Source organism: Balaenoptera borealis, assembly GCF_965194805.1.
Source record: "Balaenoptera borealis genome assembly, chromosome: 8".
In the NCBI taxonomy this organism is placed as follows: domain Eukaryota; kingdom Metazoa; phylum Chordata; class Mammalia; order Artiodactyla; family Balaenopteridae; genus Balaenoptera; species Balaenoptera borealis.
In genome coordinates, this window is record NC_138865.1 from 91,312,202 (window position 1) to 91,328,881 (window position 16,680).

The 16,680-nt window shown below is 40.6% G+C and overlaps 1 long non-coding RNA gene across 4 annotated transcripts in view; it reads left to right on the plus strand.

Moving 5' to 3' along the window:
• Positions 1-1,766: 1,766 nt before the first annotated feature.
• Positions 1,767-16,680, plus strand: part of LOC309634304 — a 265,444-nt gene continuing 250,530 nt past the window's right edge. For all 4 annotated transcript variants that reach the window (XR_014247956.1, XR_014247957.1, XR_014247958.1 and 1 more), the window contains exon 1: positions 1,767-8,521. This is a non-coding gene — a long non-coding RNA (uncharacterized lncRNA). The remainder of the gene's footprint in view (positions 8,522-16,680) is intronic.

A 16,680-nucleotide genomic window follows, 5' to 3' on the forward strand; every position in this document is an offset into this window, starting at 1 on the left:
TGTGGTGTGATGCCCAGGTTCCCTCTTTAAGACTAGGCATTCATTCCTCCAGGGTGCTGGGAGTTTTGATGGCTGATGGCAGTCAGCCTAATCCCTCCACAGGAATTACCCTCAGCAAGGAGAGCCACCTCACCTAAGGTCACAACCCCTCCTGAGAGCAGCCCACCACATCCAGTGACAGGTTAATTGGGGGGGTATGTGTTCCACCCCTTGCCTAAGTCTGGGACAATTTTGAAGGGCCATTCCAGGTCCAGAGCTCACCACGGGATTGGCTGAGGCTACCGTGAACAGTTCAACTCCCCCGATCCTCCCTCCCTCAGCCCTCACAGGTGCTGTTTCTGAGGGCACTCCTATAACCCCAAACCACTTGCACATAAGTCTCAGTGTCTGTTTCCTAGGGAAACTGATCCACAACTGGGCGTGGAGGAGAGGGAGGAGTCTAAGGTAGCGCCTCGATTCCTGGCTTGAGGCAGCAGATGATGCCATCCACCGAGATGAGGAACACAGGAAAAGATGTGAAGTTGAAGCAGGTTGTCTGGAAAAGATAAGTTTTGGAGGTTCTAAGTCAGAAGTTCCTTTGGGATAGCCAAGAGTCTGAAGCTCAGAAGAAAGATGTGGGCTGGAGGTATGGATCTGGGAGTCATTGGCACAGCAAAACAATGACATGAGACAGCTCACCCGTGGAAGTGTGGAAAGTGACACAGAGGACTAGTGTGACCTGGGAACCAGCAGAGGGAGGCAGGGCAAGGAAGACAAACCCGTGGCAGATAAAGAGTGATCAGAGCGGCAGGAAAACCTCTCAGGAGTGTGAGCGTTATGGATAGCAGAGGGAGCAGCAAAGGGGTTTACAGCGAATACAGGCAGATGTGTCAGGTGCTGTAGGGAACGCAGCACGGAAATGTCCTTTGGATTTAATGATATGGCCACTGAAGACCTTGCTGAGGACAGTTTTAGTGGAGTGAGTAGAAGCAGCCAGATGCCAGTGAAGGAGATGGGCTTGGAGGGACGAAGAAGAGACAGACGGGGTAACTTTTTGGTTTTCAATAGACAGGAAGAGCGACAAAGGAGAGGTAGATACAGCAGTGAGGAGCCAAGAGAACAGGATATTTGTGTATAAATGATGGGAAGACGGGCTGAAGGAGAAGGTCCAGTTAGAAAAGTATAAAGTGAAGGCCACAGGAGTGACAACTGGTTAGAAGTTCTTGAGAAGGTGAAAGATGATTGAGCGCGCAAGAGGAATCTTGGGAGAGGTGGAAACAAACTACTACTGACGCTGGAAGGAAAATGAGTAGCCATGGAGGCAGTAACAACAGCTACAACTTATTTATGCTCTATAAGCATCAGGAACTTTTAGTACTTTCTTTATCCCTCACAGATCTTTCAGTACAATACCACGCCACCTGTCCCGAACAGGTGATGCGAAAGGGGCGGGGCCTCGGCGCTTATAGGGTTCCTCCCTCCCTGGGGCCCCGCCCAGTCCCCCAGATTGGATGGTGAGCACACGCTTCCGTTAGGGACGTAGGGGGCGTGCTCTTCAGGACTGGGCGGTTCCAGAAGCCACCCCTAACCGTCTGGAAACAGGTTCCTCTAGGAAGCAGGAGTGAAAGTTGCATTTCTGGAAGGAGGCCTACGGGAGCTGGGAAGATGGATGTGAAAAAGCACTTCCTGGGTGATACACGCGCGCGGCAAGCGCGACCGTGAAGGTCGGCTCCAGTGCGCAGGCGCCGAGGCCTGCTGGGCGTGGCGTTTCTCTTCTGGTGCGTTAGAATCCTAGCTCTGCGCCTGACTGGAGTCCCACGTGACTCCGCAATTTGGTTTCCAGGAATTGCGTTAATAAAATAAGTTGGTAGCAGTCGAACCGTCTAACAAATAGGGGATTTGTTAATTAAAATATAGTTATGTACATAGGGTGGAATATTTTGTAGCCCCACCCATGCAAGCCAGAAATCTAAATTGTGTGTGAGTTTGTGTGTGTTTTGGTCTCTTTGCAGTCGAAGTACCAATATTCTCTCGTTGAATTGTTATTAATGGCCGGTGTCCAAGCTGTTAATTCAAATCTTTGAGGGTGAGACAAGTGCAGTTTCTTTCCCTGGGTCGAATTAGATTATGAACACGTTAATAATGAGAGAAGGGCAATGATGAGTGAGTTTTCTCTGCGCCAAGTGGGTCTGTGGTAGGGAGCTGGCGTGGAGGTCACTTGGAAAAGACAAAGGCATTGCTCAGAGGTGAGGAGACCTCAGCAGAGGGCCTAGAGCTGTACGGTTAGATGCGGAAGTTGCGGAGGGTGGTGGGGTGTAGTCAGGGACTTGCTAGAGGAGAGGCATTGCAGGAGGAACCTCTGAAAGACCACAAGAAAAAGAATCAGCCACCTGTGGAAGGCACCACTGTTCTCCAGATTTCCCAGGTGGGAGTAGACAGCGATCCACTGGGACTCCTGAAGTGTAAGCTCTTTGGGTGGTCTTGCAGAGGTCCCCTTGCTAAGCTTGAAGTTAGAAAGGTAGGGCTCTCACACCCACCACCTCTGGTTGGAGGATCAGCAAGGCTCTCCGAAGAAATCCTCCAATTCCCTTCCAAACTTTACTCTGACCCTTTTATATCTTCTTTATGGGCAGGATGATGGATTCAAGAAGTTTTTAGCTGAGTCCTTCTTTGCAAATGCACCAGGATGGTCTGTTTCATGACTGATTCATGCTTCAAAATATTTTGATATATCGATTCACGCCTCCAAAACAGGAAGAGTTTGGGTTTGATGCTGCAGCATTATCAAAATTGACCTGCAAGAAGCAAGCAAAACTTTCCCGGAATAAAAGAGCTTGCTGATCTCTATCTCAGGAACCAAGGCTACCCCTAGATTCAGACTTGTCCAAATCCTAGTTCCACTGAACAAACAGAGCTCTATTCTACATAATTCTTTCTCAACGCTAGGGGTGCAGTTGTATTGAGAGCTGGAATCAAAGGGGTGCCAGCAGAGGGAAACTGTTCTTTCCCCACTGATTATGTCAGGCATATCCTATAACTTCTTTAGCCACTCTCAGATAGGAAGTCCTCTGGTCACCTACAGACTCAAAAGTAATCTTCTTTGAGTAATTACAATTCCAGTCCAATGTCATAATCTAACAACTTTCTCTTATCCACTGGAAAGCTTCTCTCCACTTTCCTTTCAGGCCTGGTTAAAAAAATATCAAACCACATAGAAGGGTTTATTTAAAAATCACTGCCCCGCTCCCCTCCCCATCCTCAGTCTCACCTCCCAGAGGGATCTGTTATACACTGTTGTTTATCTTTGTGTTTAGTAAATTTTAGTTGTTGAGAAATTTACCTCAACCTTCGCTTCCCAGTTGGTACTCAAGTTCTACTACTTGGCGATGTTAATGGTTTGGAAAAATGAGGGGTGACTCCTTACAGACAAGCTGTGGCACTTTACCCCCCTCACCTGGACCCTGCCCCCCTGATGATCTTGGTACAGTGGGTAGATTCAAGATCTGTATGAAAGACCAGAAAGTCAGGCTTGCTGGCTGTTAAAAAAAAAAAAAAAACACCACTCATTTAAAAGCTTTTTAAAAATGGGAGTGGATGGTTTGTCACAAGTCATGCTCACTTTTCTCTAGTAACTTATGAGACCCAAAAGGCCTGCTCTTGCAAGCCCGGCTGTGGTGGTATTTGCATGGATTGGGTGCAGCTTTGATTGCCCCTGATGTGTTTGTTAAGCCTGGCAAGTCTGTCTCTTGGGAGCAATACTACTCCTGTGCCTTTTGTATAGAAAGAGTTGCCTCAGTATGGCTGGTGCTGCCCATCTCTTGTCCTGGGACCCCTGCCAGCTGACCCTCCTCGTTCTCTTAGCCATGCTTTCTGAGGCAGCACTTCTGCAAGTCCATTGAGCACAAGGACATAAACTGTGCTTCTTGGTGTCTTTCCTGTAGCCCATGGGGGACTTGCAAGTGTATTTTGTCCAGCACCTTATAGATTATTACCACTTTCTCTTCTCTCTCCTGGACTACTTAAGTACCTCCTAACTGGTCTGTTTGCTCCTCTTTTAGAAGGCTCACCACATGGAGGCCAGTGTGTGCTGGTTATCAATTTATAGCCTCTCAGCTTCAAATCCACTTGCATTGCCTGCTCTACTGGGTCCTTTATATATTTTTCCTTTGCGGGCTGGCGTGATGCTAAGCTTTGTCAGTAGAGGGCACTAGAGAGACACTGTAGGAGGAAGGAGTTTTTTTTCCTCCTTGGGATGTCCTGCACTCTGCAGGTTCCGCTGGGTGCTCGGCTTCTCCAGCCCCAGGATCCTGGGCCCAGCTCCTGCAGTGCACAGTGGCCGGGAGCACCCAGCAGCCAGAAACTTCTCGTGGTGCCCCCTTTGGGTGGCTTCATAGCAGAGTGCCTCCAGAGAGCTCCTGCCCCTTGAACGGCTTCCCTTGGCACCCTAGAGGGGGATGGTGACCGGTTTCCAGCTCTGCAGCTTCTCTGCCATCCAGGGAGCCACAGAGGTTCCCTCTCCAACAAGGTCTGGGTCTCAGCCCTGGGAGTGGGAGGCCCTCCCTTGGGGCGTGGCTCTTCCTTGTAGCTGCTACACCTGTATTTTTTAGAATTCTCTTCCTGTCTTACAGGCCAGTCCCTCATTACTCTGACCTCCTGTTAAATAGTTAATAATTCCTGATATTAAACTTTCCCTCTTCAAATCACTGTGTCGTTTCTGTCTCCTGATTGGACCCTGACTGATACACAGTGTAATCTTTGTGAAATGTAAATCTGATTTTGTCATGCCTCCTTGTTTAGAACCATTTTATGGTTTCACTCTGCTTATAAGATAAAAAACTACCCCCCTTCATTTTCATGGTTTCTGAGGCCCTGCATAAACTGGCCCCTCTTTACCTCCCTGGCCTTATCTCAGACCAGAGTCCCCCTTGCTTTCCTCCTGCTACAGAGTTTTTACAGACACTGTTCCCTTTCTCTGAAATCATCTTCCCTCACTTTTTTGCCTGGTAAATCCCTACTCACTTTGAGTTAATCATCCCATCCTCAGGGAAGCTTCTCCACCTTCCCTGCCTCCGTCGAATCCCTTTTATTTACTTTCAGAGCACCTGTGTAAGGCTCCTTCAGACCATTTTTCATGGTTGTAATTTTACATATGTTTGTGCAATTTAAAGATTAGTATTCATCTCCTGTCTTACAGACTGTAAGCTCCTTGAGGACAAGAGATTGTGGCTCTTTTGGTTCCCTGTATAGACGCATATCTAGCACATGTTACAGAGTGGCTGTTATGAAGCAGGCATGTCACCTTGTTGCCCTTGTCTTTTTTGTTTTTAATTGAAGTATAGTTGATTTACAATGTTGTGTTAGTTTCTTGTGTACAGCACAGCAGTGATTTAGTTATATGTGTGTATATATATATATTTGTATATGTGTATATATGTATGTATATGTATTCCTTTTCAGATTCTTTTCCGGAAACGGAGCTAAAGGGAACTGTTTTCAATATCTTGTTGCCCTTGTCTTGGTCCAAGGATTTCCCTTTGGAAATACTCCAATTCGCCACAAGATGGCAGGCTAAGACACTCTGGCACTTAATTTCCTTTGAGAAAGAAGTGGTGTTTCAGGTTAGAAGGCCTTTCTCTGAGCCAGAAGAGGATCCCTTTGAAGTGAGGTTGAGTCACATATTACAGAAGATTTCTCTGAAAATGTCCTCTGCATCTTCACTTCTTCACTGACTCGGAAGAACAATCTGGGATACTAGTAAGCAAGACAAAGGAGAGATTCTCCGCTGCTTGCCTGAGGGGCTACTGTGCTATTTAGAAAACAGTTCTAGGGAGACACAAGGACCCTGAGCTCTGATTCACCTGGGAAAATAGGGACCTAGCAGTGGGTGCGGGGGCGACAGGAATATTTATGCCCCTCTCCTCAGTCTTTGTTTTGCACTAACTGTGAGTTCTAGAGGAAAGTGTAGAGCAATGGGGTCAACAAACTGTGGCCCTAGGGCCGAGTCTGGCTCTCTGCCTGTTTTGGTAAATAAATTTAATTGGAACCCAGCCATACCCATTTGTTGATATACTGTCAGTATTTTGTACAACTATGAATACTGTGGCAGAGACCCTGTGGTCTGCAAAGTCAAAAATATTTACTGTCTGGTCCTTTAAGACAAAATTAGGGGACATTTGGTCTAGAGGCAAGTAAACTTTTTAGAAGCCTTGATATCTGGTTAGCATTTAGCTGACATTCCATAAAAAGTAGTGATTTGACCTTTTGTGGGAAAGACTTGTCTTTCTTTACAAGAAGCAAACATTCTGGGTGGAAATGATATGGATTCCTTGAGGTTACTTATAGTGGTACCCATATAAGTCAGAAATATATTTATTAATTCATTTCAAGAGTTGCACATTTAAGTGTGCTACATCTTTTCTTTTGTAAATGGAAATATGGGCAGACATGATGTAATGCTTACCATGCTTTCCAACAGCAGGATTAGTAAGTCACTGTTATGCTAATTACCTGTACTTCATTTTTCAGGGTACCAACCAAAGGTCTTGTAGCTATTTACCTTTCATTCAAGAAATATTCTTGGCATGGTTGTTGTGGCTTATTTATGAATTTGTAAGTGCTCAGACAACGCTGAGTCAGAATCACATTAATTCATTTTGCAAGTTTTAAACAGTAAAATACATTTGCTACAAACCCAGAGCTGTATTTATTTATGATTTAAATTTAAGGAATTTCAGTGTTAAACTTCTTTGCCCTTCTAGAGTTCTTTTTAAAAATTTTTTTATTATTTATTTTGGCCGTGTTGGGTCTTCATTGCTGCGCGTGGGCTTTCACTAGTTGCGGCGAGCGGGGGCTTCCCTTCTTGCGGAGCTTGGGCTCTAGGCGCACAGGCTTCAGTAGTTGTGGCACATGGGCTCAGTAGTTGTGGCTCACGGGCTTAGTTGCTCTGCGGCATGTGGGATCTTCCTGGACCAGAGATCGAACCCATGTCCCCTACATTGGCAGGCAGATTCTCAACCACTACGCCACCAGGGAAGTCCTTCTTCTAGAGTTCTTAATGTTGGTTTATGCTTCAGTATGCTGATTTCTTCAAGCACTTTTAATAATGAAGGTATGTGTGTTCCATATTTTTTATATGTGTCTGTACCTTTACATGTGTGAGAATATCCTTGTGTTGTTTGTAAAAAGTGGGCATAAACATTTGACATAAAAACCCATTTTGACATTGGTTTTTTTTTGAAAAAAAAAAGACTATTATAATTATAGTGTTGAAGATACTTCAAAAAAAAGTGGAATCATGATTCTCATACAAATATAAAATGAAATGTGTATCAAGATTTTATTTAGCTCATTAGTTAATAAGAGAACCAGTAAGATTGGTTCAAAGGGAAATTCAAAGAACCACATATTATATAGGCAAATAAGGAATGCTGGAATGAATCTACAAAGAGATTCAAAAAAGGTCTATTGGGGACTTCCCTGGTGGCTCAGTGGTTAAGAATCCGCCTGCCGGGCTTCCCTGGTGGTGCAGTGGTTGAGAATCTGCCTGCCAATGCAGGGGACACGGGTTCGAGCGCTGGTCTGGGAAGATCCCACATGCCGTGGAGCAACTAGGCCCGTGAGCCACAGCTACTGAGCCTGCGCGTCTGGAGCCTGTGCTCCACAACAAGAGAGGCCGCGATAGTGAGAGGCCCGCGCACCGCGATGAAGAGTGGCCCCCACTTGCCACAACTAGAGAAAGCCCTCGCACAGAAACGAAGACCCAACACAGCCATAAATAAATAAATAAATAAATAAATAAATTAAAAAAAACATTAAAAAAAAAAAGAATCCACCTGCCAATGCAGGGGACACGGTTCGATCCCTGGTCCGGGAGGATCCCGCATGCTGCGGAGCAACTAAGCCCATGGGCCACAACTACTGAGCCCGCGTGCCACAACTACTGAAGCCTGCATGCCTAGAGAGTCTATGCCAATTTTTCCTTACAATAATAACAATAGTATTTAGTATGTCTGGTATAGTTATAAATATATTATATACACTAACTCAGTAAATGCTCACAAAATTAACTTCATTTTACAGGTGAGAAAACTGAGGCATTGAAGTTTTAATTTGCTTGTGGTAAAGTGGAAGACCCAGAAGTGAAAAAAATAACATGCATACTATTCCAGCTATATAAAATTATACATATATATATGCACAAAAATATTAGAACAAAGAAATTTGACCTTTATCACTGGCTAATATGTCCATGCTTTGTGTTAAGAGAAAAAGGGAAGGTGTAGAGTAATATGTATAGAATTATTTTCTTTCTTTTTTTAATTTTAATATTCATTTATTTGGCTGTGCCAGGTCTTAGTTGCGGCACACGGAATCTTCGTTGCGGCATTTGGGATCTAGTTCCCTGACCAGGGATCGAACCTGGACCATCTGCATTGGGAGCATGGAGTCTTAACTGCTGGACCACCAGGGAAGCCCCTCCCACATTGATTTAGACCACCCACTTCTGCCATCTTTGCACTGCAGCCAAAGTGATCTTTATAAGGTAAATAATCACCTCTCGTTAGTTTTCCCATTGCACTCGGAATAAAATGAACATTTTTTTTAGCTTGGCTTCTAAGGCCTTGGATGGTTCACCCCCTGCCTGTCTCTTTAGCTTTATTTTGGAACATTTTTCTTTTCTTTCTTTTGCTTCAGGCATAATGTTCTCTCAGTTTCTACAGAATGTCACGATCCCTCCTGCTACAGACCTTTGCCCAGGCCATATTTTCTGACTGGAATATTCTCTCCATCACCTTCCATCTAAGTTGGGTGTCTTTTCTGTAAGAGAACCATGTTCTTACTGATCCAAGTTTGTGGCCATTAAGTCATTAATGTTATTATTTGGTTACATCTGTACCCCGCAGTCAGGTTGTGCATTATAAAACATATATGAGTGGTGGCCCTTTCTTTCTAGAACACAAACTTCCAGAAAGTCAGGACAATATCTTTGTGTACCACTTTATGCCCAGCACATAAAAGAACTCAATATACATTCATTGATTGAATAAATAAATGGCTACCAGAGATGTCTCTCTCTTTTTAAAAAAATTAATTAATTAATTAATTTTTGGCTGCGTTGGGTCTTCGTTGCAGTGTGCAGGCTTTCATTGTGGTGGCTTCTCCTGTTGCGGAGCACGGGCTCTAGGCACGCGGGCTTCAGTAGTTGTGGTGCACAGGCTTAGTTGCTTTGTGGCATGTGGGATCTTCCCAGACCAGGGCTTGACCCTGTGTCCCCTGCATTGCCAGGTGGATTCTTAACCACCACACCACCAGGGAAGTCCCCAGAGATGTCCCTTATTCAGGCTCGTTTCTCTAGCTTAAAAGAAATTAAAGTTCCTAAAGTTTCTTTGACTCATTTATGTATATCATCCATTCTTGTATCTTCCATAAGGTTGCCTCAAACACTGAATTAGTGAATACTGCATAATTGCTCCTAAGGGAAGTACAGGGTTAGGTTCCTGAGAGCCTTTGGTCACAACATTTTTGTTAACTGGTCAATATATAACCAGTTGTTTTATGTGTGTTTCTATTTAAAGACATTTTATTTAATATCATTATTGATTTTTTAATATTGAACTCATAGCTAGCAGCACTATAACTCATGCCTGAACGAAGCTTATCTAACACACGTATTTTCTCTGTCAGCCACATCAGAGCCTTCTTGTACTTAGGAAACTAGACGGCACTTCAGCACTATGCTTGGGGCTCGTGTAGAATCACCAACTAAAAGCATAAAAATGTGAGAAACGTGGCACTAAATAAACCATGAAAGGACATTTGTTTAAGTAGGAGAGCTGAAACAAGAAGGTAGAATGTTGCCTTGTTCAACTTCAGCTGAGAAAGAGGGCATTGGGCATCTCAAAATTTTCCCTGCTTTTCAAATGTCAATGCATGAGACTGCAAGGGTGCCATGAAGATTGATTTTGGGGTTACAAATAAATTTTGGCAAATAGACAGAATTGCAAATATGAAATCCAAGAATAATAAAGATCAACTGTATCTATAATAACAATGTATACTATATAAATGCATTTTATATATATTTATATTTCCTATGTAAATAAGAAATATATAAAATACATAATAACACAATTGTTACTATCTTATACATAGTGTCACACTACTTGGCAATATATTGTATGCATGTCAGTAAGCATATTTACAAATAGATTCCAAATCATGTTTCCCAGACCAGCATTAAATGTGTCTTGGGTTATAAGGATTCTATGAGAGATCAGTTTGCCAAATGCTGATATCAAGAAATCCTCTAAGTGTGTGGCATTTGAAAAAAGCCCAGGACTTCCCTGGTGGCGCAGTGGTTAAGAATCCACATGCCAATGCAGGGGACACGGGTTCGATCCCTGGTCCGCGAAGATCCCACATGCCGTGGAGCAACTAAGCCTGTGCGCCACAACTACTGAGCCTGCACGCCTAGAGCCCGAGCTCTGCAACAAGAGAAGCCACTGCAGTGAGAAGCCTGTGCATCTCAACAAAGAGTAGCCCCTGCTCGCCACAACTAGAGAAAGCCCGTGCGTAGCAACGAACACCCAATGCAGCCAAAATAAATGAACAAATTTATAATAAAAAAAAAAGAGAGAGAATAGCCTGTGCCCCAGATTCTTATAGTTATGCTTTGACAGGAACAGGGGCACATGTGCCAAAATAGAGGATAGAATCAGTTTCCCTTTTACAGTTGTATATTTTACCCATCTTTTGTTACTTTGCTTTTCGAAGCTCTCATAGCCCATTATACTGTATCTTATTGGATAGGGCCTTGTTCTGGGCTTCCTCATGTCCTATCTCTCTAGGCATCTAACAGGAGCTTAATTTAACAAGAAGCCATGGCTGTCCTCAATTGAAATAATTTCAAAGTCTCTCATCAGATGGCTCTTTTGGAAATGTCAACAGTTTTTAAACTGTCAGTGCTACAATATAAACAATGCTACATACACTGTTAATCATGGAAGTGATTTCTGGTTTCAGTAAAACAGACCCCAGGGAAGTTTGCTGTGGTGACATATTTTTCACTTGAGATTGCTAAAGACTCAGCTACAGCTGGTGTCTGTCCACAGCCTGGCATTGAATTGTCTCATTTCCTGAGACCTAAGCATTATAGATTACATCTGGTATGTTGAAACATTATTTGATAATGGGTGCAATATCATTTTAACTACATACAACTTCTGCCAGTGAATATGTATAATTTTTGCTTTTAGAATTTATATTCTCTCCCTGCTCCTGTATGTTTTTTTTTTTAACCTTTGAATTGGGAAGAAGCCCAACCACTCTAATTGAGAATATCCTCATAGTATGGTTTTTATGTGCTTTGTTTAATATTCTATTATTATTAAAGAATCAAAACCTAACAGATAATGTGAATGGTAATTGTGCTGTTCTGATTTTGTTTTTTCTTATATTTATGTACTAAACCCAGATACTATGAAAAACAAATTGCAGATGCAAAAAATTGAGAAGATAATGATGATGAGAAAACTCCCTGTAAGAACCGTAGGATATGACCGAAATTGCAGTCAGAGACAAATCCATAGCCTTAATGCTGTCACTGTTAAATGAGAATGAAAGTAAATAAAACCTAAGCAGAATTAAAAGGTAAACCACAAACTCTATAAAGAGCTCTTATAAATCAATATGAAAAAATACAATATCCCAGAGGGAAAATGGAGGAAAGAAGAGCTGTCAAGAAGAAGGCCCATGTGCAAACAATTTTTGGGTCCCCAGAAAGGGAAGACTAGCCAAAAAATTTTCAGGTTGTATTATTTGGAGAAGGTAATAGAGAGGACGTGACCTCTGGTTGACTTGTGAGCTGTACCTGGGCAGTCAGAGGCTCCTCATCCCTCCCCTGTCCTTGGAATCTATGTTCCGCCCTCCGTTCCCATGTGGGAGTGTTTTCAAGGCTGTAGGCTTGGGAGAGCAATGTGTTGCTGAGACCATCTGGATGGTATACGTGATCGAACCCCAAGAATTCCATATAAACTTTCTGGCGGGCAGTACAGAGGTCTACTAGTTATGCAGCCGCCCAAGAGAACTCTCATGAGTAAGTCCCCTCGCTGTATAAACCTGCCCCTACCACTCTGGAATGCTGTGCCTCTTCAGTCTCTGCTTGCCCTCCGCATGCTGGGGCCAGTTTGCAAACCAATGTGTATTTGCCTTGGGGCCCTTGACCACCAGGACTTTGTGATTTGCCAGTTTTCCTCCCTCTCTTCTGCTCTGGTGAAAGATAGGAAAAGGCAGTTTATGAAAGCCAAATTACATGTTTAATAGTAAATAAAATGCAAAATACATATAATACTGATCTGCCACTTTGTTCTGCCAAATTGGCAAAACTATAAGAGGAAAATATCGAAGTGGACAAGAGTGTAGGGAAATGAGCATTTTTATACTGTTTTTGGAAGTGTAAGCTGATTTAGGTTTTCTGCACAATGGGCCCTGTGCATCATGAATCTCTTTTGGTCCATCAATTTCACTTCCAGGATTTTATCCTGAAGAAATTAGGGATACATATAAAGATAAACAGGATTTTCTTATAGTGTTTATAAGAGGGGACAATAGGCTACTATGCAGTCATTAAACATACTCATTGCTATCCTTATCAACATTTCTTAGATCCACAGATTGTACTAAGTAAATGAAATATCCCATCGCTGGGGTCAGTATTTTAAAAAAATTGTGGCATAAGAAGGTTGTAATAATTTATTGAAGGTCACATGGTTAAGAATTATTAAAGCTTAAATGAAACCCCAATCTTAACTAACTGCTATAATTAGTGTCCTCTATAACTGAACAAGTGACATAAGGAAATGTTTATATAATATATTGCTCTATGAAAAAAATCAGGCTATATTCAATTTCTCTAATGGATATAGGCCTATGCAGATTTCTGATGCTTTTGCTAAGTTATGTTTTTCTAAGGACTATTTATCACTTCAAATTTATCAGCTTAAAGTTAGTAATATCCACTTATATTTTAATGTCTGTAGACACTATAGTTGATGTCCTTTGTAACTCTTCCTTTTTGCCATTTTTCTTGGTCTTGGCAGGGGTTTGTTAATTTTATTAGGGCTTTCAAGGAACCAACTTTTTGCTTCGTTGATTCTCTCATATGGATGTTTTTTATTTAATTAATTTCTGATCTGATCTTTACTTTTTCCTCTCTTCAGTTTTCTTTGGATTTAATTTGATATCCTTTTCTCTTTCTGTCTTCTTAAGGTGAGTGTTGAGATAATTGATTTTTAGCCTTTCTTGTTTAAAATATGCACATTTAAGACCATAAATGTTCTTCTAAGTGTGGCTCTAGTTCTTCATCTGCAAAAATGCATATGTAGTTTTAAAAAAATTATTGTCATTCACTTCAAATATTTCTCATATTCATTATCTTCTTTAACCCATGAGCTATTTAGAAGAGTACTAGTTAATTTCTAAACATATGGGGATTGTTTAGTTATCTTTTTGATATTAATTATTACTTAATTCCACTGTGGTTTGCTAGGACATAAACTATATTATTTAAATCTTTTGAAATTTGTTTGGTTTTTGACTCAGATTTTGGACAATTCGGTAAATGTTCTGTGTGGCATTTGAACAGAATGTATATTTGACACTAGGAGTGCACTGTTCTGTATTTGTCCATTAGGGTCACTTGTTCATCTTGTTCAAATCTATATCCTTACTGACGGTATATTTACCTTTTCTAGCAGTTATTGAGAAGGATGTGTTAAAGTCTCTAAGCATGATGTGAATTTTTCTATTTCTTCTTTTATTTCTGCCAGTTTTTTGTTTTATATATATTTTAAGGTAATGTTCTGAGATTCATACATATTTAGACCTCTTGTATTTTCCCTTTACATCTACTCTTTTATCATCATAAAATGTCCCTCTTTATGTCTGTCTAGTAATGCTTCCTGCCTTAAAGTCTGCTTTGTCTTATAGTAGTCAAGGCATACCAGCTTTCAATTGGTCAGTGTTTGCATGGCATTTATAATTTTTCTATCCTTTTATTCTCAACATCATTTTCTTTGGGATTAAGTTGCTCATTTTTAATCTGACAGTCTGACAACCTTTTCTTTTATCTATGTATTTGATCTATTCACGTTCAATGTATTATTGATATATTTGGGTTTAAACTTATCTTAATACTTATTTGTCCTACTAGTTTGTTCTTTTTTTCTCCTTTCTTGACTTCTTTTCTTTGTATTTAATTATATAAACTATTATTCAGTATACATAATTTTTTTCACATGCTTCTTTTATTCAACAATAGATTTATATCTAAAATACTTATAAAATACTACATAATATTCTAACGTACAAATATGTCAGTTTAGCAGTTACCTTCTTAAAAATTTTTTTTGTTTTTGTTTTATTTCTTCAATAAAAATCCTGTTTCACATCTTGTAAAAGTGCATTAATACTTTTCTAAGGAAGATGCTTCAAAGAATTACTGGATCATGTGGCATTTGTACTTTGTATTTTTTTTTTTTTGGCCATGCTGTGCAACTTAAGGGATCTTAGTTCCCCGACCAGGGATTGAACCAGAGGCCACGGCAGTGTGAAAGCGCCGAGTCCTAATCACTGGAGCCCCAGGGAATTCCCTGTCCTTTGTATTTTGATAGCAGCTCCACATTGCCATTTAATTTCCCTGTGCCAATTCCCCCCCACAGCAGTGTGTAGGAGTTTCAATTCCCCAACAAACTCACCAAGACTTGATATTATCAAACATTCGAATGTCTGCATTCTGATATATGAAAAATGGTATTGTTTAATCTGATTTGTCTGATTGCTAGTAACTTAGAAAATCTTATTCAATGTAGTATGACAGTTTTTTTCTTTTTTTGCCTTCCTTTTGATCAAATAATTATCGAAGTATTATATGTCTTACTACTTTTAGTAGTTCTGAATAATGTAAAAATGGTAGACCAGCCCCTTCCTGCCTTATGTGCTATGAATGTCAAGGATATTAGTGATATATTTTAAACTCCATATGACATTGTTACTATTATTTTGTAGTCGATTTTACTTAGAATAACTGACATATTTACCCTTTTTATTGTTCTACATTTTATTCTGTATCTTGGTGGTTCTTTCGGTGATTATTTTCCTTTCTCTTGAATTGTATTTCCATGAGTGTATTTGTGCTAATCACAAATCTTCTCAGTTTTTGTATTAACTGTATTTTGCCTTAAACTTTGAAGGATATTTTTGGTGAATATAGAATTCTATGTTGGGAGTTATTTTCTTTTAGCATTTTGAATGTATCATTCTGTTATCTCCTTGCTTTTTTTTTCTTTTCCTCTTGAGAAATCAGCTGATGGTTTGTGTTGTTCTTTCAAAGGTAATATATCTCTTTACCTCTGGGAGACTTTAAGGTCTTCTCTTTGTCTTTGTTTTTCAGTAGTTTGACCGTAAAGTGCTTAGGGCTGGTTTTATTTGTATTTATTCTTCTTGGAGTTCGTCGTACTTCTTGGTGTTTCGGTCATTTTTGGGAAAATTTTTGACAGTACTATTTCTTCAAAAATTGCTTCTGCTTTATTCTCCTCTCATTCTTGGACTTTTCACCATGTCCCATGTGTCCTTTATGTTCATTTCTGTATTTTTTCCTCTTGATTTTCCATGTTCCAGCTTAGATTTTTTTTTGTTTTTTTTAAAAAATTTTTTGAATTTTATTTTTATTTATATTTTATACAGCAGGTTCTTATTAGTCATCCATTATATACACATCAGTGTATACATGTCAATCCTAATCTTCCAATTCATCACACCACCATCCCCACCCCTGCCACTTTCCCCCCTTGGTGTCCATATGTTTGTTCCCTACATCTGTGTCTCTATTTCTGCCCTGCAAACTGGTTCATCTGTACCATTTTTCTAGGTTCCACATATATGTGTTAATATACGATATTTGTTTTTCTCTTTCTGACTTACTTCACTCTGTCTGACAGTCTCTAGATCCATCCATGTCTCTACAAATGACCCAATTTTGTTCCTTTTTATGGCTGAGTAATATTCCATTGTATATATGTACCACATCTTCTTTATCCATTCGTCTGTCAATGGGCATTTAGGTTGCTTCCATGACCTGGCTATTGTAAATAGTGCTGCAATGAGCATTGGGGTGCATGTGTCTTTTTGAATTATGGTTTCCTCTGGGTATATGCCCAGTAGTGGGATGGCTGGGTCATATGGTAATTCTATTTTTAGTTTTTTAAGGAACCTCCGTACTGTTCTCCATAGTGGCTGTATCAATTTACATTCCCACCAACAGTGCAAGAAAGTTCCCTTTTCTCCACACCCTCTCCAGCATTTGTTGTTTGTAGATTTTCTGATGATGCCCATTCTGACTTGTGTGAGGTGATACCTCATTGTAGTTTTGATTTGCATTTCTCTAATAATTAGTGATGTTGAGCATCTTTTCATGTGCTTCTTGGCCATCTGTATGTCTTCTTTGGAGAAATATCTACTTAGGTCTTCTGCCCATTTTTGGATTGGGTTGTTTGTTTTTTTAATATTGAGCTGCATGAGCTGTTTATATATTTTGGAGGTCAATCCTTTGTCCATTGATTCATTTGCAAATATTTTCTCCCATTCTGAGGGTTGTCTTTTCGTCTTGTTTGTAGTTTCCTTTGCTTTGCAAAAGCTTTTAAGTTT